At 38.2% G+C, this 26,705-nt stretch overlaps 1 protein-coding gene across 2 annotated transcripts in view; it reads right to left on the bottom strand.

Moving 5' to 3' along the window:
• The window catches only part of P5CS (Delta[1]-pyrroline-5-carboxylate synthase), a 958,896-nt gene that overhangs the window by 415,515 nt on the left and 516,676 nt on the right, over positions 1-26,705 (bottom strand). The window lies entirely within an intron of this gene.

Genomic DNA, 26,705 nt, shown 5'->3' with positions numbered 1-26,705 from the left:
ATATCTCGAAAAGGCGTCCACCTATAGAACTAAGCCCACGCCCTTTTAAAATACTCATTAACACCTTTCATTTGATACCCATATTGTACAAACATATTCTAAAGTCACCCTTGGTCCACCTTTATGGCGATATCTCGAAAACCTATATATATCGAACCCTATAGAACGAAGGTCCACTCCCTTTTAAAAATGCTCATGAACACCTTTCATTTGATACCCATATCGCTCAAACAAAGTCTAGAGTCACCCCTGGTCCACCTTTATTGCGATGCCTCGAAAAAGGGTCCACCTATAGAACTAAGGCCCACTCCCTTTTAAAATACTCATTAACTCCTTTCGTTTGATACCCATATTGCACAAACGAATGCTAGGGTCACCCCTGCTCCACCTTTATGGCGATATCTCGAAACGGCGTCCACCTATGGAACTAAGGATTACTCCTTTTTAAAAAACTCATTAACACCTTTCTTTTGATACCCATATTGTACAAACAAATTCTAGGGTCACCCCTGCTCCACCTTTATGGCGATATCTCGAAACGGCGTCCACCTATGGAACTAAGGATTACTCCCTTTTAAAATACTTATTAACACCTTTCATTTGATACCCATATTGTACAAACAAATTCTAGGGTCACCCCTGGTCCACCTTTATGGCGATATCTCCAAAATGCGACCACCTATACAACAACCACCACTCCCTTTTAAAACCTTCATTTATACCTTTAATTTGATACCCGTATCGTACAAACACATTCTAGAGTCACCCCTGGTCCACTTTTATGGCGATATTTCGAAACGGCATCCACCTATAGAACTAAGGCCCACTCCCTTTTAAAATACTCATTAACACCATTCGTTTGATGCTCATATTGTACAAACAAATTCTAGGGTCACCCCTGGTCCACATTTATGGCTATATCCCTAAATGGCGTCCACCTATAGAACTATGGTCCACTCCCTCTTAAAATACTCTTTAACGCCTTTCATTTGATACGCATGTCATACAAACACATTCCAGGGTTTCCCTCGGTTCATTTTCCTACATGGTTATTTTCCGTTATGTTGTCACCATAGCTCTCAACTGAGTATGTAATGTTCGGTTACACCCGAACTTAACCTTCCTTACTTGTTTTACTCTGAACTTGATTATTCTCTTATTAATTTTATTATAGGTAATTTAATTTTGAGTAAGTTATTCCACCTTATCTTAATGTAATAAAATCTTTGTGATTGAAAATTATTTTCAAAGTTTTAGTTCGGTTAGCTATAAAAACGTAGTTTTTATACTCAGTTGAGCAGAGCTCACAGAGTATATTAACTTTGATTGGATAACGGTTGGTTGTACAGGTGTAAAGGAATCGAGATAGATATAGACTTCCATATATCAAAATCATCAGTATCGAAAAAAAAAATTTTTTGATTGAGCCATGTCCGTCCGTCCGTCCGTCCATTAACACGATAACTTGAGTAAATTTTGAGGTATCTTGATGAAATTTGGTATGTAGGTTCCTGGGCACTCATCTCAGATCGCTATTTAAAATGACCGATATCGAAGAAGTGCGATAATTCATTACCAAAGACGGATAAAGCGATGAAATTTGGTAAGTGAGTTGAACTTATGAAGCAGAATATAAAATTTTGGACAAGTAAGAAAGTAATTTAGAAGTTTTGCAAGCTCTAATTTGGCAGTCGTTGAAGATATCATGATGAAATTTGGCAGGAACGTTACTCTTATTACTATATGTCTGCTTAAGAAAAACTAGCAAAATCTGAGAACGACCACGCCCACTGAAAAAAAAAAATTTTTTAAAGTCAAATGTAAAAAAAAAAAGTTAAAATCTTTACAGTATAAGTAAATTATGTCAACGTTCAACTCCAGCAATTATATGGTGCAACAAAATACAAAAATAAAATTTAAAAATGGGCGTGGGATACTTTTAATGCCATAAGTCGAACAAAAATTTACCAATCCTTGTGAAATATGGTAGGCGCTTAGATTCTAGGACGATAACTGTTTTCTGTGAAAAAGGGTTAAATCGGTGAAGCCACGCCCAGTTTTTATACACAGTCGACCGTCTGTCCTTCCGCTCGGCCGTAAACAAGATAACTTGAGCAAAAGTCGATATATCTTTACTAAACTCAAATACGAAAAAAGGGATGACACATGGTAATTGGATTGGTTTATTGACGCAAAATATAACTTTAGAAAAAAACTTTGTAAAATGGGTGTGACACCTACCATATTAAGCAGAAGAAAATGAAAAAGTTCTGCAGGTCGAAATTAAAAGCCTTGGAATCTTGGCAGGAATACTGTTCGTTGTATTACATATATAAATAAATTAGCGGCACCCGACAGATGATTTTCTGGGTCACCCTGGTCCTCATTTTGGTCGATATCTCGAAAACGCCTTCACATATACGACTACCACCACTCCCTTTTAAAACCCTCATTAACCTTTAATTTGATACCCATATCGTACAAACACATTATAAAGTCACCCCGGGTCCACCTTTATGGCGATATCTCGAAAGGCGTCTACCTATAGAACTAAGGCCCACTCCCTTTTAAAATACTCATTAACACCTATCGTTTGATACCCATATCATACAAACACATTATAAAGTCACCCCTGGTCCACCTTTATGGCGATATCTTGAAAAAGCGTCCACCTATAGAACTAAGGCCCACTCCCTTTTAAAGTACTCATTAACCCCTTTCATTTGATACCCATATCATACAAACGAATTCTAGGGTTACCCCTGGCCCACCTTTATGGCGATATCTCGAAACGGCGTCCACCTATGGAAATAAGGATCACTCCCTTTTAAAATACTCATTAACACTTTTCATTTGATACCCATATCGTACAAACAAATTCTAGAGTCAACCCTGATCCACCTTTATGGCGATATCCCTAAATGGCGTCCAGCTATAGAACTATGGCCCACTCCCTCTTAAAATACTCTGTAGTACCTTCCATTTGATGCACATGTCATAAAAACACATTCCAGGGTTACCCTAGGTTCACTTTCCTTCATGGTGATTTTCCCTTATTTTGTATCCATATCTCTCAACTGAGTAGTAATGTTCAGTTACACCCGAACTTAGCCTTCCTTTCTTGTTTAAACTAATATTTATTTATTTATAAAAAATTGAGTAAAAGAACATAGTCGATTTTTTACGAGCTTTGCACCTCTGAAATAAAAGTGCAATACCGAGCGTTTATACATATACGACACCAACAGCCCCCACTTTCATTTTGTAACAGAATGAATATATATTTTAATTTAAACTTACCTAATGCCTAACGAAAACAATACTTTCATTTGACAAAAAAACTAAATTGCAAATGCTTTTGTTCCACGATGCAAGTAGATACTTACATATTAGTATGTACTTTCAAAATATGTATGTCGAGCATTCCATGAAAAATCGTAAATTTTCGCCGAATTTCGAATTGCTTTCATTATTATTAACCAGTGAAAATATATTTTTTGAAGAAGAATTTAAAATTAGTATTGAAAAAAATGGCAAGTAAAAAAATGTTAAGAAAAAAATTTGAAAAATCAGACAACCGCTAACCGTAGTTTTCTTAGCAACCATTTTTTTTATCACTGCGTACAAATTCTGAATGTTCATTTCTGGAATGATGATAAGCTTGTACCTGGAATATCAAATTATTTACATATTTTTTCAATTTTGTTTTAAGTTTTCGCATTTTTTTATCTCATCAATGTGTACATTTGTCAAATATCTATGTGTGTCCCTGTGTAGAAGTGAGTTTTTATGGTGGATATTTCTGAACAAATTAAATATAAGCCAAAGGTTGGCAATTATTTGTTAAAAAGTGTTTTTGTATGAAATACAAGCAAAGCTTAGGTTATGTTGAACTTACCGGTCCATGATGACCTCACATTTACTGAATGAGTCAAAAGTGTTACCAGAAATTTGGTACCCAATATATATGTATGCTTCTCCCTGTCCCGATTCTAGGGACTGCTTACATTCCAACACACTTTTAAATTCTGTGCTATGCGTGATTATTGCCTTAATTGCTGCTTGGCTGTCAATATAAAAGTTGACGCGGCAGCAGTTTAAGCAATTTTCTTCTAGTGTTTCTACTGCTACAGCTACTACTTCCGCCTGAAAAACGCTATTGTGATCTGGCAGCTTAGATGATGTGTTTATTTCTGGATAAGCACAGTATACCGCAGACCCTACTACTTCCACTACTTTGGAACCATTGGTTTACACGTTTATCGCCGCGACCTTTTAGCCCCTTCGAGGAGCAGATACGGAATCAGATAGTCTGTTCGCCCTGTAATTGATGACGCTATTGCAAGTATGGCCGTAGGGTCCACGCAAAAGCTGCCCGAGGCACTGAACCTCGTTGCAGTTGTTAACGCTATTTTCTTTGCTACCAGGTCTACAGGTGGAATGTGCAGAATGGCATACAGTGCAGACGTCGGGGTTGTTTTCAGGACTCCCATAATGCTAAGCATTGATAGCCTGCTACCCGCTCTATTGTTGTTGTTGCAGTGCTTCGCCCCATCCAATAGGTCAAATTGTCATCAATATCCTCTAACGGGAGTCCAAGGAAACTTGCTGTTTCAACAGGGGTGGAACATAGTGAGAGGAGTGTTAGAGACGTTAAATTAAAGAGATGGTTGGAGTCATGTGGGGACACATTGCAAGCAGGGCATATATTTTGTATGTCGGGGTTGATTCTGGATAGGTAAGAGTTTAACCTGGGTCGGTTACCAAGTCCGGCACTACCCGCTCCGTTATCGAGGTGTGAGTGATGTCTGCTGGCTCTTCTAAACCGTCTCCCGATGGGAAATATGTGTCGAGAAGCACCTCAAGGGATTCCTCACTATTACGTGACCATTCCCCGTTCTCTTTCTTTATTAGTCCCTGGACTATGTTTCCCCTTGCTAGGGCTTTTTTCAACAGCGCTATTTCGCTAGAGCACTCTATGCCCGTACAGAAACTTTTCATTTAGATCCTCTTCGCCCTGGAAATTTCACGCTTGTAGATCCTCAATAGATACCTGTACTCGTCCCGACACGCTTCGCTTTCCGCGGTCTTTGCGAGCTTAAACATTTCTTTTACCTGTCTTCTTAGAAGACTCAGCTCGTTGCTCCACCATGGCGGCTTTGATTTTCCTCTGAATCTTCTTAGAGAGCAAGCTTAGTTATACGCAGTTATAAGCGTCCTTGTTAGGAATTCATTCGAGTCCTGCAGTTCCTCCACATTGGCAACCTCTTTGGGTTGTCCCAGTTTAGTTTCTACCTGTTCAGTTCGTTGACCTAGGGTTTCTAAAGGTTCCTCCCTTCTCTACCCTCTTTAGGGGGATGCTGAAGCTGATATACGCATGGACGGAGAAGAATGGTCTATCAAGAACCATCTAATCATACCTTGATATATCACGCTCGGAGCTCAATGTAATATCCAGAACATTGCTGGATGTTGGACCAATGTATGTAGGGAAATTTCCCCTGTTGGCTATCTGCAAATTGGTTTGCAGGATGTAACAAAATAGAGATTCGCCTGTCTCGTTCATATCTGCTCCTCCCCACGCTTTGTGGTGCGCATTTGCATCTGCGCCTATGACCAACCGCCCTTTGCGCCCTTCCTCCTGTACTAGCCTTTTGCACTCCATCGGTGGAACCTCCACAGCATGGGCCATGTAGCAGGACGCCATGATAAATGCCTGCTTATTCTTTTGCTTAACGGCCACCACTACGAGGTCCTCAGTAGTGTAATTAGGCAGCATATATGAATGCAGCTGTTTCCTTACCATTACTACAGCTCGCACCCCTCCTTCCGTTTGCGCGCAGTAAACGCCAAACCCGCGCGCGCTAAGTACAGAAACCTTTCCTCCCGATGAGAACCACGGCTCCTGGATCAGCGCCACGTCAAACGAACCCTCTTCCAGGGTTAGGAGGAGTTCGCTCGACGCCACTTTGATGTGTTTGAAGTATATCTGTAGGACTCGCAGCACCATTGGGCTGTTGGACTTTGCCCTTTTAGTTTAGAGTATTCGAGGCCCCCTTCAGCCTCTCGTAACTGTTGTGCCGGGTGTTCCTCTATGCGAGTCACAGCACCATTTGGCGGTTGGTCCTCTTCTAACATCTTCGTGGTGACGTTGGGGGCCTCCACCTGTCTTTTTCCATTACGCTTTTGAGGTCTTTTTCGACTTCGCCCACCTCTAGCGTGTTGGGATTTTTGTCTTCGGGACTTCTTTTCCTGAGTCACATATAAATTTTGCCAGTGCCAAGCTGCGTGTACAAAATATCCTCCGCCTGCTTGTTTATTTGGAAGATCTAGAACTGACCTTCCTCGGTAGGCCGAAATACAGTAAGTACTTTCCAATCCTGAGCCGGTATGTTCGGATTCTGATTCTTTTGATACCGTGGGGATTTGCGCTTTATCCACCACCTCAAACCTCGCGTTCGTGCCTTGCCTTTGGAGGTTTGGAACCACTTCCTCCAGCCACCGCAAGCTCGCGATGTTGTCGCACGCTATCATCTTCACACCATTATACCATCCCCCCGAATCAAAGGTTGGAAGGGGCCTACTTGGTTGTTCCCGCATCATCTTAAGCATTAAGCTAATAAACTCCCTTTCGACAGATCTCCACCTTTCAGTAGTCATTTGTCCGAAAGGACTGCTACGATCAACCAGCGCCACAGTCAGTGACTGCTTTGCCACATCACTCATCTTCTAGGGAAAAGCCGGAGTCTTAGTGTTATCTCCCTTTGGCACCTCCGAGAAAGCTGGAGTCTTAGCGTTATCTCCCTTTGGCTTATCTCCTAATTCCATAGTTGGAACTTCCCTCTCACTCGCAGTTTTCGAGGTAGTTGCAACCTCGCTATTGGGGCCCATCTGTCTTACAGCTTTGGGCCTACTTGTCTTGTCTATGCGATTGCCCTGCCTCGCGGCTCTAGGACTGGGTCCTTTCTGCATCTTGAAAACAGGCTTTTCGCCTTCCGCCGAACGTTGCCTCTTCATTCTGCCATTCGACGCTTCTTCCTCTTCGTTCCGGTTGCAGAACTGAGGGTTTCTCGCAGCAAACCTTTTGAACCGCCTTCGACCTATTTCTACCGCCTCAAGGGGCCATTCAAAGCGCTCGATCTCCACTTCTGTTGGGTCCACCACTGCTCCCAAGCGTTGTACAATTCTTAGTGCAGCACGGTACTGCGAGAGAATTCTTTTACTTCCTCTGCTCCGTACCCTTCTCCACTCTTCTGCTCCGTTTTCATTTGTGTTCTTCTCCAAAACGGAGTTCATTGAATCAGCACTACTCTCGCTCCCCGAGTTCGACGTATCGCTTAACGCGTATTTGTTGTCCTTGGCCTGCGAATCAGTCCTCCCCTTATCATCGTCCTTATTACAGTCAGGTAATGAGTCGCTCATCTTGGTCGTACGACCACCTGCCCGACAAGGCGGGCTCAGCGGTCCAGTATTATATAGGGTACGCGTAGGCCAATTGCTTTGTAAGTGGTAATGGGCGTTTCTTTGTCTTTTCCCCAAGAACTGCCAGCAAGAGATTTGAGGATTTTATTACGGCTCTGGATTTTCGGTACAATTGCGGCTGCACGCTCACCAAAATGTAGATCCTGATCACGAACGTCTCACCCAAGATTTTGGGGTGTAGGACAGTCGGTAGCGTAGTGCCATCGACATGGATGTTCAAAATGGTCGACATTTGGGGCGTCCATGTTGTAAATAAGGTCGCGGAGAATTTATTCGGTGATAATACCAGGTTTCGCGAGACGAAAAAACTGGAGAGATCAGGGAGGTAGCCGTTTATTCTGTTGAAAGCACGTCGATCTGTGGGCCTGGGCCTGTTGTCATTATTGTGCAGTCATCTGTGTAGGAAACGATAGTAATTCCTTCTGGTGGCGAAGGTAGCTTTGATATGTCGAAGTTAAACAAAAGTGGGGATAGGACACCATCCTGTGGTACCTCTTGTTGAATTCTTCTTGGTTTTGATTTTTCGTTCCTAAATTGCACCGATTCCTGCCGACCACCAAGATAATTTGCAGTCCACCTTTTAAGACACGGGGGAAGGGTAGACCCTTACAGGTCTTGCAGTAACGTGCCATGGTTGACCGTATCAAAAGCTTTTAATAGGTCTAGCGCAAAGAGTACTGTTCTATGGTGGGGGTTTTGATTTAAACCGCAATTTGCCTGGCTGCTAATGGCATTTAGCGTGGTGGCGCTGCTATGAAGTTTTCTAAAGCCATGCTGATGACAGGCTAGTTGCAAATTTGCTTTTAAGTAGGGGAGCAAAATGGCTTCAAGGGTCTTGGCTACTGGCGATGGGAGAGATATCGGGCGATATGAATCTCCTATGTTAGCTGGTTTCCCAGGCTTTAGTAGTGGAACCACCTTGGCCATTTTTCGGGAATGACAAAAGGGGAAAGAGACAGGTTGAAGATATGTGCTCAGTATTTGAAACTCTCTTTCCCTAGGCTGCTAAACATCGGCATATCTATGCCGTCTGTGCCCACTGCTTTGGATGGTTTAGCATCTTCAACCTCTTTGGCGATGATGGTAATTGGATGATTGTGTGCGTGTCTGTTGGCCCTCCGTCTAGCCTTGTTGACCGTAGAATGCATTATATATTGTCAGCAAGAACCGCTCGCGCATTTTTTCGCATCCGATAGCACTTTATCGCCAAAGGCGATGGACATTTCGTCGTTGTGCTTAGACGGATTCGATAAGGATTTTACAGTGGACCAAAGCTTACCTACACCGGCAGAGAGGTTACAACCGCTTAGGTGCTCCTGCCATTTCGCCCGCTTGTGTTCATCCGCAAGCAGTCTGATGCGTTGGTTTATATTCCTTATTTGGGGGCCGCCGGGATCGAGTTGTCTTATAAGGTCACGTTCTCTCGCTAAATTGGCGCCTGAAAGTGAGGCCGAATTTCGGGATTTCTACCGGCGGGAATAAAGCGGGCCGAGGCGGATTCAATGACCTTGCGCAAAGCCCGTTCCCCTTGGCGATCATCAGTCGGGATAGGGAGGGCAGCAAGGCGGTTGTATGTAAAGGGTTTATATTCATCCCACTTTCCTTTCTTAAAGTTTATGAAAGTGCGTTTTTCTGTGACGATGAAGTCGGCGGTACGCTCGAGCAAAATAAGTATAGGCAGGTGGTCGGATGCCAATGTTACCATCGGCTACCAGTTGACGCTGTTTACAAGTCCTGCGCTCACGATTGCTATGTCCGGCGAACTGTGACAGCTTCCTACCATACGTGTGGGGGCGTCTCCGTTTATTGTGCAGAACGTCGTTTTGATCCGCCAACATCTGTTATACCTTTCATGAAAATGAAATGGTATATTAATTTCGTCACGAAACCCAAAATTGTAAGTCCTTAAAGGAAAATAGATAGACCCACCATTAAGTATACCGAAATAATCAGAATGAAGAGCTGAGTCCATCTGTCCGTCTGTCTGTTTGTATGCAAACTAGTCCCTCAATTTTTGAGATATCTTGATAAAATTTGGTGAGCAGGTGTATTTGAGTGTCCGATTAGACATTTGTCGGAACCGGCCGGATCGAGCCACTATAGCATATATCCTCCATACAACCGATTTTTCAGAAAAAAGAGGATTTTTGTAATATCTTACTCAATTTAACAGATTGAAGCTTCAAACTACACCATATACTTGAAAAAATTGATGAGATCGGTCGTATATATAGTATATATCCCCACAACCGATTGTTCAGATAAGAAACTTTTCGTAATTACTGCCCTATTTTAAGAGCTAGAGGCTTCAAATTTCAACGAATGCTTACGTATATAGCATATATTGTTTTCTGAAAAAATCATACAGATCGGTGGTATATATAGTATATATATGGTGGTATATATAGTATATATATATAGTATATATATATATTTTCGCAATTTTAGCCCCATTTTAACAGCTATAAGCTTCAAATTTCACCGATTGCTTGCGTATATAGTATATATTGTTGTGTCAAAAAATCATAGAGATCGGTGATACATATAATATATATATGATGGTATATATAGTATATATATAGTATATATATATTTTTTTTTGCGATTTCGGCCCCATTTTAACAGCTAGAAGCTTCAAATTTCACCAAATGCTTACGTGTATAGCATATATTGATGTCTGAAAAAATCATTGAGGTCGGGTGTATACATAGTATATATCTCATACAACCGATTGTTCAGATAAGAAACGTTGCGCAATTTCTGCCCTGTTTTAACAGCTAGAAGCTTCAAATTTCACCAAATGCTTATGTATATAGCATATATTGTTGTCTGAAAAAATCATAGAGATCGGTGGTATATATATTATATACTTCATACAAACTGTCATTTTTGCCCCTTTTTTACGGATAGAAGTTTCAAAATTCATCAAGTTTCATAAAATAGTTACGTTTACTTCATATATTTTTGAAATACGAGATTCTTAGTCGTAGTTTTTACATGCAGACCACAAAAAACGTGAAGCTTTGCATCCTCACACAAAGTACCTACCTATTTTTATACTCAGTTGGGCAGAGCTCACAGAGTATATTAAGTTTGATTGGATAATGGTTGGTTGTACATATATAAAGGAATCGAGATAGATATAGACTTCCATATATCAAAATAATCAGGATCGAAAAAAAATTTGATTGAGCCATGTCCATCCGTCCGCCCGTCCGTTAACACGATAACTTGAGTAAATTTTGAGGTATCTTGATGAAATTGGGTATGTAGGTTTCTGAGCACTCATCTCAGATCGCTATTTAAAATTAACGATATCGGACTATAACCACGCCCACTTTTTCGATATCGAAAATTTCGAAAAACCGAAAAAGTGCGATAATTCATTACCAAAGACATATAAAGCGACGAAACTTGGTAGATGAGTTGAATTTATGACGCAGAATAGAAAATTAGAAAAAATTTGGACAATGGGCGTGGCACCGCCCACTTTTAAAAGAAGGTAATTTAAAAGTTTTGCAAGCTGTAATTTGTCAGTTGTTGAAGATATCATGATGAAATTTGGCAGGGACGTTACCCCTATTACTATATTTACGCCTAATAAAAATTAGCAAAATCGGAGAAGAACCACGCCCACTTTTAAAAAAAAATTTTTTTAAAGTAAAATTTTAACAAAAAATTTAATATCTTTACAGTATATAAGTAAATTATGTCAACATTCAACTCCAGTAATGATATGGTGCAACAAAATACAAAAATAAAAGAAAATTTCAAAATGGGCGTGGCTCCGCCCTTTTTCATTTAATTTGTCTAGGATACTTTTAACGCCATAAGTCGAACAAAAATTAACCAATCCTTTTGAAATTTGGTAGGGGCATAGATTTTATGATGTTAACTGTTTTCTGTAAAAACGGGCGAAATCGGTTGATGCCACGCCCAGTTTTTATACACAGTCGTTCGTCTGTCCTTCCGCATGGCCGTTAACACGATAACTTGAGCAAAAGTCGACATATCTTTAATTAACTTAAGCGAAATCCGACAATGACCACGCCCACTTTTTCGATATCGAAAATTACGAAAAATGAAAAAAAATGCCATAATTCTATACCAAAGACGAAAAAAGGGATGAAACATGGTGAGGTTATTGGATTGGTTTATTGACGCGAAATATAACTTTAGAAAAAACTTAATAAAATGGTTGTGACACCTACCATATTAAGTAGAAGAAAATGAAAAAGTTCTGCAGGGCGCAATAAAAAACTCTTAAAATCTTGGCAGGTATTACATTTATAAATAAATTAGCGGTATGCAACAGATGATGTTCTGGGTCACCCTGGTCCACATTTTGGTCGATATCTGGAAAACGCCTTCACATATACAACTACGACCACTCCCTTTTAAAACTCCCATTAATACCTTTAATTTGATACCCATATCGTACAAACACATTCCAGAGTCACCCCTGGTCCACCTTTATGGCGATATCTCGAAAAGGCGAACACCTATAGAACGCAGGTACACTCCCTTTTAAAAATACTCATTAACACCTTTCATTTGATACCCATATCGTACAAACAAAGTCTAGATTCACCCCTGGTCCACCTTTATGGCGATATCTCGAAAAGGCGAACACCCATAGAACGAAGGCCCACTCCCTTTTAAAAATACTCATTAACACCTTTCATTTGATACCCATATCGTACAAACAAAGTCTAGAGTCACCCCTGGTCCACCTTTATGGCGATATCTCGAAAAGGCGAACACCTATAGAACTAAGGCCCCCTCCCTTTTAAAATACTCATTAACACCTTTCGTTTGATACCCATATTGCACAAACGAATTCTAGAGTCACCCCGATCCCCCTTTATGGCGGTATCTCGAAACGGCGTCCACCTATGGAACTAAGGATTACTCCCTTTTAAAATACTCATTAACACCTTTCTTTTGATACTCATATTGTACAAACAAATTCTAGGGTCACCCCTGCTCCACCTTTATGGCGATATCTCGAAACGGCGTCCACCTATGGAACTAAGGATTACTCCCTTTTAAAATACTCATTAACACCTTTCTTTTGGTACCCATATTGTACAAACAAATTCTAGGGTCACCCCTGGTCTACCTTTATGGCGATATCTCGAAAATGCGACCACCTATACAACAACCAGCACTCCCTTTTAAAACCCTTATTAATACCTTTAATTTGATACCCATATCATACAAACACATTCTATGGTCACCCTGGTCCACCTTTATGGCGATATTTCGAAACGGCGTCCACCTATAGAACTAAAGCCCACTCCCTTTTAAAATACTCATTAACACCTTTCGTTTGATGCCCATATTGTACACACAAATTCTAGGGTCACCTCTGGTCCACCTTTATGGCGATATCTCGAAACGGCGTCCACCTATGGAACTAAGGATTACTCCCTTTTAAAATACTCATTAACACCTTTCTTTTGATACCCATATTGTACAAACAAATTCTAGTGTCACCCCTGGTCCACCTTTATGGCGATATCTCGAAACGGCGTCCACCTATTGAACTAAGGATTACTAGCTTTTAAAATACTCATTAACACCTTTCATTTGATACCTATATCGTACAAACGCATTCTAGAGTCACCCCTGGTCCACCTTTATGGCGATATCTCGAAAAGGCGACCACCTATACAACAACCACCACTCCCTTTTAAAACCCTCATTAATACCTTTAATTTGATACCCATATCGTACAAACACATTCTATAGTCACCCCTGGTCCACCTTTATGGCGATATTTCGAAACGGCGTCCACCTATAGAACTAAGGTCCACTCCCTTTTAAAATACTCATTAACACCATTCGTTTGATATCCATATTGTACAAACAAATTCTAGAGTCAACCCTGATCCACCTTTATGGCGATATCCCTAAATGGCGTCCACCTATAGAACTATGGCCCACTCCCTCATAAAATACTCTTTAATGTCTTTCATTTGATACACATGTCATACAAACACATTCCACGGTTTCCCTCGGTTCATTTTCCTACATGGTTATTTTCCCTTATGTTGTCACCATAGCTTTCAACTGAGTATGAAATGTTTGGTTACACCCGAACTTAACCTTCCTTACTTGTTTATTTTATATTTATCTTAAAAATCGTTTAGATATGTTCAAATTTCACCAAATGTTTACGTGTATAGCATATATTGTTGTTTGAAAAAATCATAGAGACCGGTGGTATATATAATCTCATACAACCGATTGTTCAGATAAGAAACTTTGTGCAATTTCTTCCCCATTTTAACAGATAGAAGCTCCAAATTTCACCAAATGCTTACGTGTATAGTATATACTGTTGTCTGAAAAAATCATTGAGATCGGTGGTATATATAGTATATATCTCATACAACCGATTGTTCAGATAAGAAACTTTGCGCAATTTCTGCCCCGTTTTAACAGCTAGAAGCTTCAAATTTCACCAAATGCTTACGTATATAGCATATATTGTTGTCTGAAAAAATCATAGAGATCGGTGGTACATATATTATATACCCCATATAAACTGTATTTTTTTGCCTCTTTTTTACCGATAGAAGCTTCAAAATTCAAAACATTTCATCAAATAGTTACGTTTACGTCATATATTGTTGAAATACGTGATTCGTAGTCGTATTTTTTACATGCAGACCACAAAAAACGTGAAGCTTTGCATCCTCACACAAAGTACCTACCTATTTTTATACCTTTCATGAAAATGAAATGGTATATTAATTTCGTCACGAAACCCAAAATTGTAAGTCCTTAAAGGAAAATAGATAGACCCACCATTAAGTATACCGAAATAATCAGAATGAAGAGCTGAGTTGATTTAGCCATGTCCGTCTCTCTCTCTGTCCGTCTGTCCGTCTGTCTGTTTGTATGCAATCTAGTCCCTCAATTTTTGAGATATCTTGATAAAATTTGGTGAGCAGGTGTATTTGGGTGTCCGATTAGACATTTGTCTGAACCGGCCGGATCGGACCAGTATAGCATATATCCTCCGTACAACCGATTTTTCATAAAAAAGAGGATTTTTGTAATATCTTACTCAATTTAACAGATTTAAGCTTCAAACTTCACCATATACTTTCGTATATTGCCCATATTGTTGCTTGAAAAAATTGATGAGATCGGTCGTATATATAGTATATATCCCCCACAACCGATTATTCAGATAAGAAACTTTTCGTAATTAATGCCCTATTTTAAGAGCTAGAGGCTTCAAATTTCAACGAATGCTTACGTATATAGCATATGTTGTTGTCTGAAAAAATCATACAGATCGGTGGTATATATAGTATATATATGGTGGTATATATAGTATGTATATATAGTATATATATATATATATATATATATTCGCAATTTTAGCCCCATTTAACAGCTAGAAGCTTCAAATTTCACCGAACGCTTACGTATATGGCATATATTGTTGTCTGAAAAATCATAGAGATCGGTTGTATATATAGTATATATCTCATACAACCGATTGTTCAGATAAGAAACTTTTCACAATTTCCCCATTTTAATAGCTATAAACTTCAAATTTCACCGATTGCTTACGTATATAGTATATATTATTGTGTCAAAAAATCATAGAGATCGGTGATATATATAATATATATATGATGGTATATATAGTATATATATAGTATATATATATATTTTTTTGCGATTTCGGCCCCTAGAAGCTTCAAATTTCACCAAATGCTTACGTGTATAGCATATATTGATGTCTGAAAAAATCATTGAGATATATCTCATACAATATATATCTCATAGTATATATCTCATACAACCGATTGTTCAGATAAGAAACTTTGCTCAATTTCTGCCCCGTTTTAACAGCTAGAAGTTTCAAATTTCACCAAATGCTTACGTATATAGCATATATTGTTGTCTGAAAAAATCATATAGATCGGTGGTATATACATTATATACTTCATACAAACTGTCATTTTTGCCCCTTTTTTACGGATAGAAGCTTCAAAATTCATCAAGTTTCATAAAATAGTTACGGTTACTTCATATATTTTTGAAATAGGTGATTCGTAGTCGTAGTTTTTACATGCAGACCACAAAAAACGTGAAGCTTTGCATCCTCACACAAAGTACCTACCTATTTTTTATTTTATATTTATCTTAAAAATCGTTTAGATATGTTCAAATTTCACCAAATGTTTACGTTTATAGCATATATTGTTGTCTGAAGAAATCATAGAGGCCCGTGGTATATATAATCTCAACAACCGATTGTTCAGATAAGAAACTTTGTGCAATTTCTTCCCCATTTTAACAGCTAGAAGCTTCAAATTTCACCAAATGCTTACGTGTATAGCATATATTGATGTCTGAAAAAATCATTGAGATATATCTCATACAATATATATCTCATAGTATATATCTCATACAACCGATTGTTCAGATAAGAAACTTTGCGCAATTTCTGCCCCGTTTTAAGAGCTAGAAGCTTCAAATTTCACCAAATGCTTACGTATATAGCATATATTGTTGTCTGAAAAAATCATAGAGATCGGTGGTATATATATTATATACTTCACACAAACTGTCATTTTTGTCCCTTTTTTACGGGTAGAAGCTTCAAAATTCATCAAGTTTCATAAAATAGTTACGTTTACTTCATATATTTTTGAAATACGTGACTCGTAGTCGTAGTTTTTACATGCAGACCACAAAAAACGTGAAGCTTTGCATCCTCACACAAAGTACCTACCTATTTTTTATTTTATATTTATCTTAAAAATCGTTTAGATATGTTCAAATTTCACCAAATGTTTACGTTTATAGCATATATTGTTGTCTGAAAAAATCATAGAGGCCGGTGGTATATATAATCTCATACAACCGATTGTTCAGATAAGAAACTTTGTGCAATTTCTTCCCCATTTTAAGAGCTAGATGCTTCAAATTTCCCCAAATGCTTACGTGTATAGTATATATTGTTGTCTGAAAAAATCATTGAGATCGGTGTTATATATAGTATATATCTCATACAACCGATTGTTCAGATAAGAAACTTTGCGAAATTTCTTCCCCATTTTAACAGCTAGAAGCTTCAAATTTCACCAAATGCTTACGTGTATAGTATATATTGTTTTCTGAACAAAATCATTGAGATCGGTTGTATGAGATATAGTATATATCTCATACAACCGATTGTTCAGATAAGAAACTTTGCGCAATTTCTGCCCCGTTTTAATAGCTAGAAGCTTCAAATTTCACCAAATGCTTACGTATATAGCATATATTGTTGTCTGAAAAAATCATAGAGATCGGTGGTACATATATTATATACCCCATATAGACTGTATTTTTTTGCCCCTTTTTTACGGCTAAAAGCTTCAAAATTCAAAACATTTCATCAAATAGTTACGTTTACGTCATATATTGTTGAAATACATGATTCGTAGTCATAGTTTTTACACGCAGACCACAAAAAACCTGAAACTTTGCATCCTCACACAAAGTGCCTACCTATTTTTTATTTTATATTTATCTTAAAAATCGTTTAGGTATGTAGATCTGTTCACTAGATATTTCTTATCTTATACATCCGATTATTCGGAGATTACGAACGGGATAAGATTATTGTTCAGCCCTATTCATTAAAGATATGAAGTCTTCGGCATAGCCGAAGACAGTCCCGTCCTTACTTTTTTTTGTTTTAATTTTTTTCAGATCTTAGTTATTGTGCGGATATTTCACCCGAACCAATACCAGATAATCCGCTGATATTTTGATGTCCTGTACAATGGAATGGGGACAGGAAAAAGCATACATCTATATTTAGTCCCAGGACATATGGGAATAGATGGAAGTGAAAACTCGGATGAACTAGCTAAGAAGGGCGCATCCCTTGAAGCTTACTCCTTAGACGTTCCAATTAGGCTGAGCGAGATTAAGAGAAGGCGAGAGATGCACATGATCGACCAATCGCGAAAGTCGTGGGTCCAAGCCCGGGGCTGTAAAGTCTTGGAAATTATGTGTAGGTCTTACAACACAGTTGCTTCTATCATTAAAATGAGAGGAATGTATACTAGACTGGGTCGATTTGTTAACCGATATCGCGCCATCGATTTTTCGATAGGATTTGGGCTCAGGAAAAAAAGTTCCACTACGCATACCCAAAAGAGTAATTTTCGAGCCTGCAAAAAAAAATGACGAAAGGGTAAATTTTTCGACCAAAACACTCCCCAAAACCCAAAAAATATTTTTTTCAAAAAACTGTTATCGCCAACGTTTTTACAACAGTTTTTTGAAGAAAAAAAATATTTTTTGGGTTTTGGGGAGTGTTTTGGTGGAAAAATTTACCCTTTCGTCATTTTTTTTTTGCAGGCTCGAAAATTACTCTTTTGGGTATGCGTAGTGGAACTTTTTTTCCTGAGCCCAAATGCTATAGAAAAATCGATGGCGCGATATCGGTTAACTTTCGTCCTTACAAATCGACCCATGTTAATATATACTCATGACGGGTATTCTGACTGGATACTGCCTTCTGGCGTCTCATGCCTTTAACTTAGGCTTGGTCATTGATAGCAGATGTAGGAAGTGCGGGTGTGAGAAGAGAACGATCGAGCAAGTTTTGTGCTCGTGCCAGGCTAAGGCTCCAGCTATTAGGAGTGATAGAGCTGTCAGATCTAAAAGGTTCTAGTATTTGCCAAGGGGACGGTGTTACTTTATAAACAACTCCTGGTTTTTGAATGGGTTTTCCAGTTTGGTCGTTAAATAAACTTCTGGTAACACTGAGGACTCATCCAGTCTATGTGAGGTCCTCATGGACCGGCCAGTTAAACCTAACCCAACCTCCCATAACAATACTTCTTTAGCCGGAGTATCAACTTTCAGTCGCAATAACTTAGCCATCGTATCCGCTGTGTCTCAATTCTATGGAACATATACATCGTTAAGTCTTCTTCGGTACTCGCCTCAGCTGATCTTGTCATGGTTCATGCTTCTACACCATATAGCAGGACGGGTACGATAAGTAACTTGTAAAGCATGATACGTAGACTAGCATTATTTGGCAGGAGTGATTCTTCGCTGGTGTTGTTGTGTAAGTGCTGGTTCCGAAATAAACCAAATCTTTACTATTTACATAGTACGCCTGCTAGCATTGGCGTGGTTGTCATGGCGCAAATGTGCTGACTCTTTGCTTCATGAAAGCAGGTACTTCGATTTGTCCTTACTCACCATAAATCTCGTATTTTCCGCTTCTTTTTCCAGTTTGGAGTAAGCAGAACTCACGACGCGGGTATTCAAGCCAATGATATCAATGTCGTCAGCATACGCCGGTAATTGCACGTTTTTATAGTATGTTGTTCCAAAGCGATTAAGTTCTGCGGTATAATTTTCTCCAGCATCAAATACCGTAGGGGATCACCCTGCATTTTCATCGGGTTCTAAACTACCTGTCAATGAGAAGTCTCTCAAAAGTTGATAGCAAAATTCCATCCGATTAGTATGATTTTCTTAAATATAGCTATTTAAGGGGCTTCCACCGTGGGGTGGTGGTACGTTATCCGCCTACCACAACGAAGCCCCGGAAAATGCAGCATCAAAAATAAGGAAACAAGATTTTTCAATTAGAACAACTTTTTTTAAGCGGGCCACTCATCGGCAGTGATTTGGCAAACGCTCCGAGTGTATTTTTGCCATGGAAAACTTATCAGTGAAAAATCATTTGCCTTGCAGATGCCGTTTGGAGTCGGCATGAAAGGTCCCGTCCCTCCAATTCGTAGAAAAAACAAGTAAGGAAGGCTAAGTTCGGGTGTAACCGAACATTACATACTCAGCTGAGAGCTTTGGAGACAAAATAAGGGAAAATCACCATGTAGGAATTTTAACATAGGGTAACCCTGGAATGTGTTTGTATGACATGGGTACCAAATGGAAGGTATTAAAGAGTATTTTAAAAGGGAGTGGGCCATAGTTCTATAAGTGGACGCCATTTCGGTATATCGCCATAACGGTGGACCAGGGGTGACTCTAGAATGCGTTTGTACGACATGGGTATCAAATTAAAGGTGCTAATGAGTAGTTTAAAAGGGAGTGGGCCTTAGTTCTATAGGTGGACGCCTTTTGGAGATAACGCCATAAAGGTGGACCGGGGGTGACTCTAGAATGCGTTTGTACGATATGGGTATCAAATTAAATTTATTAATGAGGGTTTTAAAAGGTAGTGGCCCTTAGTGGTATATGTGAAGGCGTTTTCGAGATATCGACCAAAATAATATGGTAGGTGTCACACCCATTTTAAAAAGTTTTTTCTAAAGTTAAATTTTGCGTCAATAAACCAATCCAATTACCATGTTTCTTCCCTTTTTGCATATTTGGTATAGAATTATAGCATTTCTTTCATTTTCCGTAATTTTCGATATCGAAAAAGTGGGCGTAGTCATAGCCGGATTTCGGCAATTTTTTATACCAAGATAAAGTGAGTTCAGATAAGTATGTGAACTAAGTTTAGTAAAGATATATCTATTTTTGCTAAGGTTATCGTGTTATCGGCTAAACGGGAAGACAGACTGTCGACTGTGTATAAAAACTGGGCGTGGCTTCAATCGATTTCGCCCATTTTCACAGAAAACAGTTGTCCTCATAGAATCTATGCCCCTACCAAATTTCACGAGGATTGGTAAATTTTTGTTCGACTTATGGCATTAAAAGGATTCTAGACAAATTAAATGAAAAAAATTTTAAAATTTTCCTTTATTTTTGTATTTTATTGTACTATATCATTGTTGGGGTTGAATGTTGACATAATTTACTTATATACTGTAAAGATATTAAATTTTTTGTTTAAATTTGACTTAAAAAAATTTTTTTTTAAAAAGTGGGCATGTTCGTCATCCGATTTTGCTAATTTTTATTTAGCTCACATATAGTAACAGGAGTAAAGTTCCTGCTAAATTTCATCATGATATGAAATTTAAATTACATACTTTCTTTTAAAAGTGGGCGGTGTCACGCCCATTGTCCAAAATTTTACTAATTTTCTGTTCTGCGTCATAAGGTCAACCCATATACGAAGTTTCATCGCTTTATCCGTCTTTGGTAATGAATTATCACACTTTTTCGATTTTTCAAAATTTTCGATATCGAAAAAGTGGGCGTGGTTGTAGTCCGATTTCGTTCATTTTAAATAGCAATCTGAGATAAGTGCCCATGAGCCTACCAAATTTCATCAAGATACCTCAAAATTTACTCAAGTTATCGTGTTAACGGGCAGACGAACGGATCGGGACATGGATCAATCAAATTTTTTTTCGATGCTGATGATTTTGATATATGGAAGTCTATATCTATCTCGACTCCTTTATACCTGTACAACCAACCTTTATCCAATCAAAGTTAATATACTCTGTGAGCTCTGCTCAACTGAGTATAATTAAAAGGAGCAAGACGGAAATTGGAAGAGAAGCTCGGCATAAATCTCTTCAGAGGTATATCGCGGCTTGTATTTTACTACCTAGTGGAAATTTGTTTTCATTTGTTGCATTGTTGCGGTGACCTGAATGTCCAAAGAACCTACACGTCGATTTTTTTTTTAAATAGAAACGAACAAAAATCCTTCCTGAATATTAGTTATTTAAGGGTGTATAACACAAATCCGGAATAAAAATTCCCGAAATACATAGTCCTGGCACGGCCGAATCCCGACAGTTCATAATTCCGAAACGGCCAAATGCCGACAATGCAAACTGGGAAATCATACATGATGTCATAAAAATAAACATTTTCGGTATTGTTCTACTGTTTTAGACATCTCTATGCATGGGCTGCTTTCGGTCGAGCTTAAAAAAACCCCCTTAGCCAATCCAACACCCGCTAAACCATCCACAATATCTCTGCGCATAATACCTTTCGCCGTAGGCGGCCTTCAGCCGCACTTCAAGAAAATAACCCTAGCCAAACCAACATCGCACAGTGTTTCGTGTAGAACAAGCTAGCTGGACAAAAACAAAGATCTTATTCCAAGAAAAGTGTAATGAAAAATTAAAGAAAACAAACAAAATAACGGGATTTTTTCTTTTTTTTTGATATTTTTGCTCATATATATTGAGTAATTAAAGTAAGAAGGCAGGATTGGCCGTAAAATGGATTGATTAATTTACAAAATTCTTTTTGAATATTATGCTTCATATTTCTTTTGAGTAAATACTTTTATATAATTTTTTTGATGGATTCTAAGCTCGAAGGTAAGTAACATTTTTTTAATAGTAATTCTTTCGCAATTAGAGTATTTTCAATATATTTAACATTCCGTTATTAAGGAGAAAAGGTATTTTTTCTCTATATTTTTAACTTTAGGGACAAAAAAGTTACATACATCCGCGGACATCCGGGCTAAATTTTACATATGTTATAGTCGCAAGTATTCTCTAATAGTCGAAAAAAAACCATTGCGAATTCTTTGCACATCTATTTTTAATTTTTTTTTGTAGATTTAGTTATCTCTACATATAAAATAGGATGTATGCAAGTACTAGCTCCGACGAGATATTTGAACCTTTAAAGCTGATCTACAAACGGCAAAACCAATTCCCTGGTACAGGGAATAAACATGTAGCCATAAAACATACAAAAATACATGCGCAAGGTCAACAAGAGCACACCAAAAGCAAAAAGGCGAAGATGACTGAGTTCAACCTGCCACAACCTACCGCACCAGTCACCAAGGCATAATAACAGGTATATACAAAGCAATCCTAATGCAGGTATAACCACACAGGAACGCTACACAAAACAAACCCATTTGGTAGCATCTACGCCAATACCTGAATGTAATATAAATACTGCACAACTGATAACAAATCAGAACGGTCAACGACACTTAAGATGGCAGCACAACAATCATCAACAATTCACCCTGTCGGAAAATCAACAACACAAAGCAGTTTAGTTATAACCGTACCAAGAACGGAGTTCTTGACATTTGGGTTCAACATTCGAAGGAAACCAGATATAAAGAATTATTGAGTTTTGTTGTACTTAAATACGATTTCAGCGAAGCAGCCGAATATTTGATAAAAAGTTGACGCTTACAAATATCGGCATATTCGTCGAAGCTGGATCAAAAGTGGAACACTTCTGGAAGACATAAGGAGCGATTTTTGAATAAAAACTCGGAGTGGCTTTCGGGTCCAAACATTTACAATAACGGTGGATTGAAAGTTGCCATCAGACCAAACAACCACTTCTTCAGGTAACCCCGGCCCTTGAAGACGAAAGAAGGACTTTGTTAGCTGCAGTGAAAAAACCAAACGGCGTCGAGTGCATGACCTCTTGCAATCTAGAAGTCCTGGTGAGTTACTTTATGTGGCAGAAGTATCAACGCGTATGTCCGGCAACAGAAATGTTGCTAACATTATAAAAGAATCACAGGAAACCACTCACATATCCGGCAAAAATATGACATGTGAGCCAGATGCAAGATGCTTGAGCAATGCAGAAGCTTTAGCAAACTACGCAGATAGCAAGTCGAAGACTCATGGGTACAAAGCGATTCGGAAGTGGAGCATCAAGGTAGGCCATAAGGTGTATCTATAATTTTATAGTCTAAGAAAAGCTAAGGCAGAATGCTATTCAAATGAAATTGACGTGGGTGAAACACGTGCGGAAATTAAAGTCCAGCCCGTATTAGATAAAACTGTTGAGCGTTTAATTTTAGCAAATCAAGAAGTTTTTGTTAGTTTATTACCTACAAACTAGACGTATACTTCAATCAGCAACTAGGGTTGCGATGGAAGCTCTGGCTATATCACATATAAGCAAAAGTTTACATGCAGTTCTGACACTGATGAATTTTTGTTTATATTTTCTTTCGTTCCTCTTCAATTACATAATGCAAAAGGTAACATTGTTTGGCAGAATCCTCGACCTTCTTCTACCATGTATTGTCGTCCAATTAAATTTATTTTTTCTAAAGAAACAAAAGATTTTATTGTTTTTGAAACGAACAAGTTTTAGAGGAGATAAATGCGTTGTTGCCAACAAAGTACATGCTCGAAGAATACCAAGTTTCCGTAAATCAAAATATGCTTCTAACAATGATTGACGGAAAAGTTTGCAATGCTTTGACTGAAACTTCTTCCACACAAAAGTGTTATATTTGTAGTGCCACTCCAAAAGATATGAATAACGAGTTACGGGACTTTACGCCTAACCGAGATAATCTTGGTTTTGGTTTCTCTACTCTCCATGCATGGATAAGATGTTTTGAATGCTTGCTTCACATAAGTTATCGCCTCGAAGTAAAAAAATGGCAGCTCAGGAATGGGGCAGATAAAGAGAGTGTAAAGCTACGTTCCAACGAAATCCAGAATAAATTTAAAAGTGTACTTGGATTCATAGTAGATAAACCAAAACCAGGTTTCGGCAATACCAATGACGGCAACACTGCCCGTAGGTTTTTCGAAAATTCTGAGGCTAGTGCTGAGAATACGGGATTGGATGTAACGCTAATCAAAATAGTTGACACTATCCTTCGCGCATTAGCATCTGGGTACAATATAAATATCCAAAGGTTTGAAAAATGTGCGGTCGAGACTAAAAACTATACATAGATCTCTATCCATGGTTTAATATGCCTGTTACAGTTCATAAAATCTTAGTGCATAGTACTGATATTATAAAATCAGCAATTTTACCTATTGGTCAACTTTCTGAGGAAGCACAGGAAGCCCGTAACAAAGATTTGAGACGATTCAGGGATGATAACACACAAAAGCAGTCGCGTGAAGCCACGAATAGAGACCTTATGAATATGTAGCTTATAACATCGGATCCTTTAGTTAACAGTTTTAGGAAAATTTAAAAGTCTGACTTCAGAAGTCTTAAATTTACTCTCCCCCGATAATGTTGAGGAGTCAATAAATACCCCAGTTGTTTCAAGCTTTCACAGTAGTGCTGCTGATGCTCATGACTATTCCACAAGTGACTCATCGAATGAAAGTGATGATAGCGAATAATAACATAATTATAAAAGATCCTACCCTATAACTTTTTCTTGGATCAGGTTTTATTTAATTTAAATCTATTATCGTTTCTACTTTGTATGATACTTTACTTTTAAGTTTTTGTAATAAGTAATTTTCACATAATTAATTTAATTATTTACATTGTTATTATTGTTATTGTAATTCACTTTTACATTCCTGACTGGTACTATAAAATAATTTTGTAAAAATTGTAGTGCCAAGATAAATACTCAAATAAATACAAAATATGTATGTACATATGTACAGTCACTCACATAAATAAGTATACACCCCTTTTTGGACAATTCTTACAATTTTCGCTTTCGCAAATTTATTTTAACTAATTTCCCATAAGAAAATTTGTCACTATCTTTAACAAAAACTAAATTATATTTAAAAAATGTTTGAAAAATTCGACGAATTTTCATAAAAAATTTTCATTTTTTTTTTTCGGAGTTTTCAGAATTTTTTAGAGTATTGAGATTTTTAGTCCATTCAATTTAAGTACAATAAAGTAATATTCTTAAGTCCTTTAAATTTTTTTGGATCTATATCACTTATTCACATGAGTTACTGTATATGAAATAAGCAAATGTATGCATATGAAGTAAAATTTTGGAAAAAAAATAAAAAAAAAAGAACATATGGCTGAAAAAATGACGTAGTTGTAATAAATGACTGCATATGAAACGAAAAATCTCATAAAATAATCTTGTCCAGCTAGCTTGTTCTACACGAAACACTGTGCATCTACGCGATCTATAGTATTTCTGTATCGAACACCTTTCTGCGTAGGAGTAATCTAATATCTAATCTAATCTAATCTAATATCTAATATATATTATAAATGGCAAAGTTTGGATGTTTAGATGTTTGGATGTTTGGATGTTTGTCCAGACGTTTGTCTTTGTGACTCAATCACGCAAGAACGGCTGGACCGGATGAAATTTTGCACACATATAGCCAATAGTCTAGAAGGATCTACTAGCTATATATTTTTCAAAAGGGGCGTGGTCTCCGCCCCCTAGGAACAGTTATAATTAGTTATTATATTTTTTCGTCTTTGCGACTGAATCACGCCAGAATTGCTACACGGATTTTGATGAAATTTGGGACACAGACAGTAGTCTACTAGCGAAATTTTTTTCGAACATGGAAAGAGGAGTGGGGGTCCCACGACCCCTTCGAGAAATTATTTTTCAATATGTATATACAACTGGCTTTAGGTCCGTGTTTTATAATTGAAAAATTAAAAAATACCCTTTGATTCTTCTTTTAAATCGATATATTTCGATTGCTCAACGGCAATCATCTTCAGGATTGTAGCAATTTTATTAACACGTCTGCTTTGTCCGACGTGGAGTATGGTATGGTACTTTTTCAATAATTTTTACACATTATAACTTTACGTATACTGGCCTTCACCAATATCACAGACTCTAGGGGTCAAATAAGTCGAGGGCTTACAAAGTAAGCAGTGTCACCCTCCGCCCGCCCCTTTATCTCCCCCTCTGGTGTAAAATCTATAAATTGTTATAACTCAATATAAATTTTCTCCTAAATCAATAGTTTTTGGTATCTGGTACATACAGAACGAGATCTAGACAATTTTGGAGGAACGATCAGTGGTCCTCTCCTCTACTCCCGCCATCCGCCCTCCATCAATTGTTTTTATTAGCACGCTTTTATTAGCTTTACCTGTATGTTTCTATGTAACTTTTTATCCAATGCGCCTGCTGCCCTATTAACATGGTTTTATAATTAGCTTCATCTTATTTGTAATCCCGTAAGGGTGATATCGAGACCCTTCCGGGATCATTTCTGGATGGTTTTCGGGATCGGTCCGGGATTACGCCGGGGTAATTGCGGGCCTTTTTCGGGACTATTTCGGGATCATTTTGGGACCCTTCCGGGATCATTTCTGTATAGTTTTCGGGATCCGTCCGGGATCCCGTCGGGGTTATTTTGGGACATTTTCGGGACTATTCCGGAATCATTTCGGGACTATTTCGCGATCATTTGGGGACCCTTCCGGCATCATTTCAGATGGTCGGGGTACTTTCGGGATCATTTGCGTACCTTCGAGAGATAAATTCTTAATGGTTTCCGGGATCATTACGGGACTTTTTCGGGGTTATTTTGGGTCCCTTTAGGCATCAGTTCTGGATGGTCCTCGGGATTCGTCCGGCATCC

Source organism: Eurosta solidaginis, chromosome 5 (genome assembly GCF_040869045.1).
Source record: "Eurosta solidaginis isolate ZX-2024a chromosome 5, ASM4086904v1, whole genome shotgun sequence".
Lineage (NCBI taxonomy): Eukaryota > Metazoa > Arthropoda > Insecta > Diptera > Tephritidae > Eurosta > Eurosta solidaginis.
This window is presented reverse-complemented; position numbering and strand designations above follow the sequence as displayed.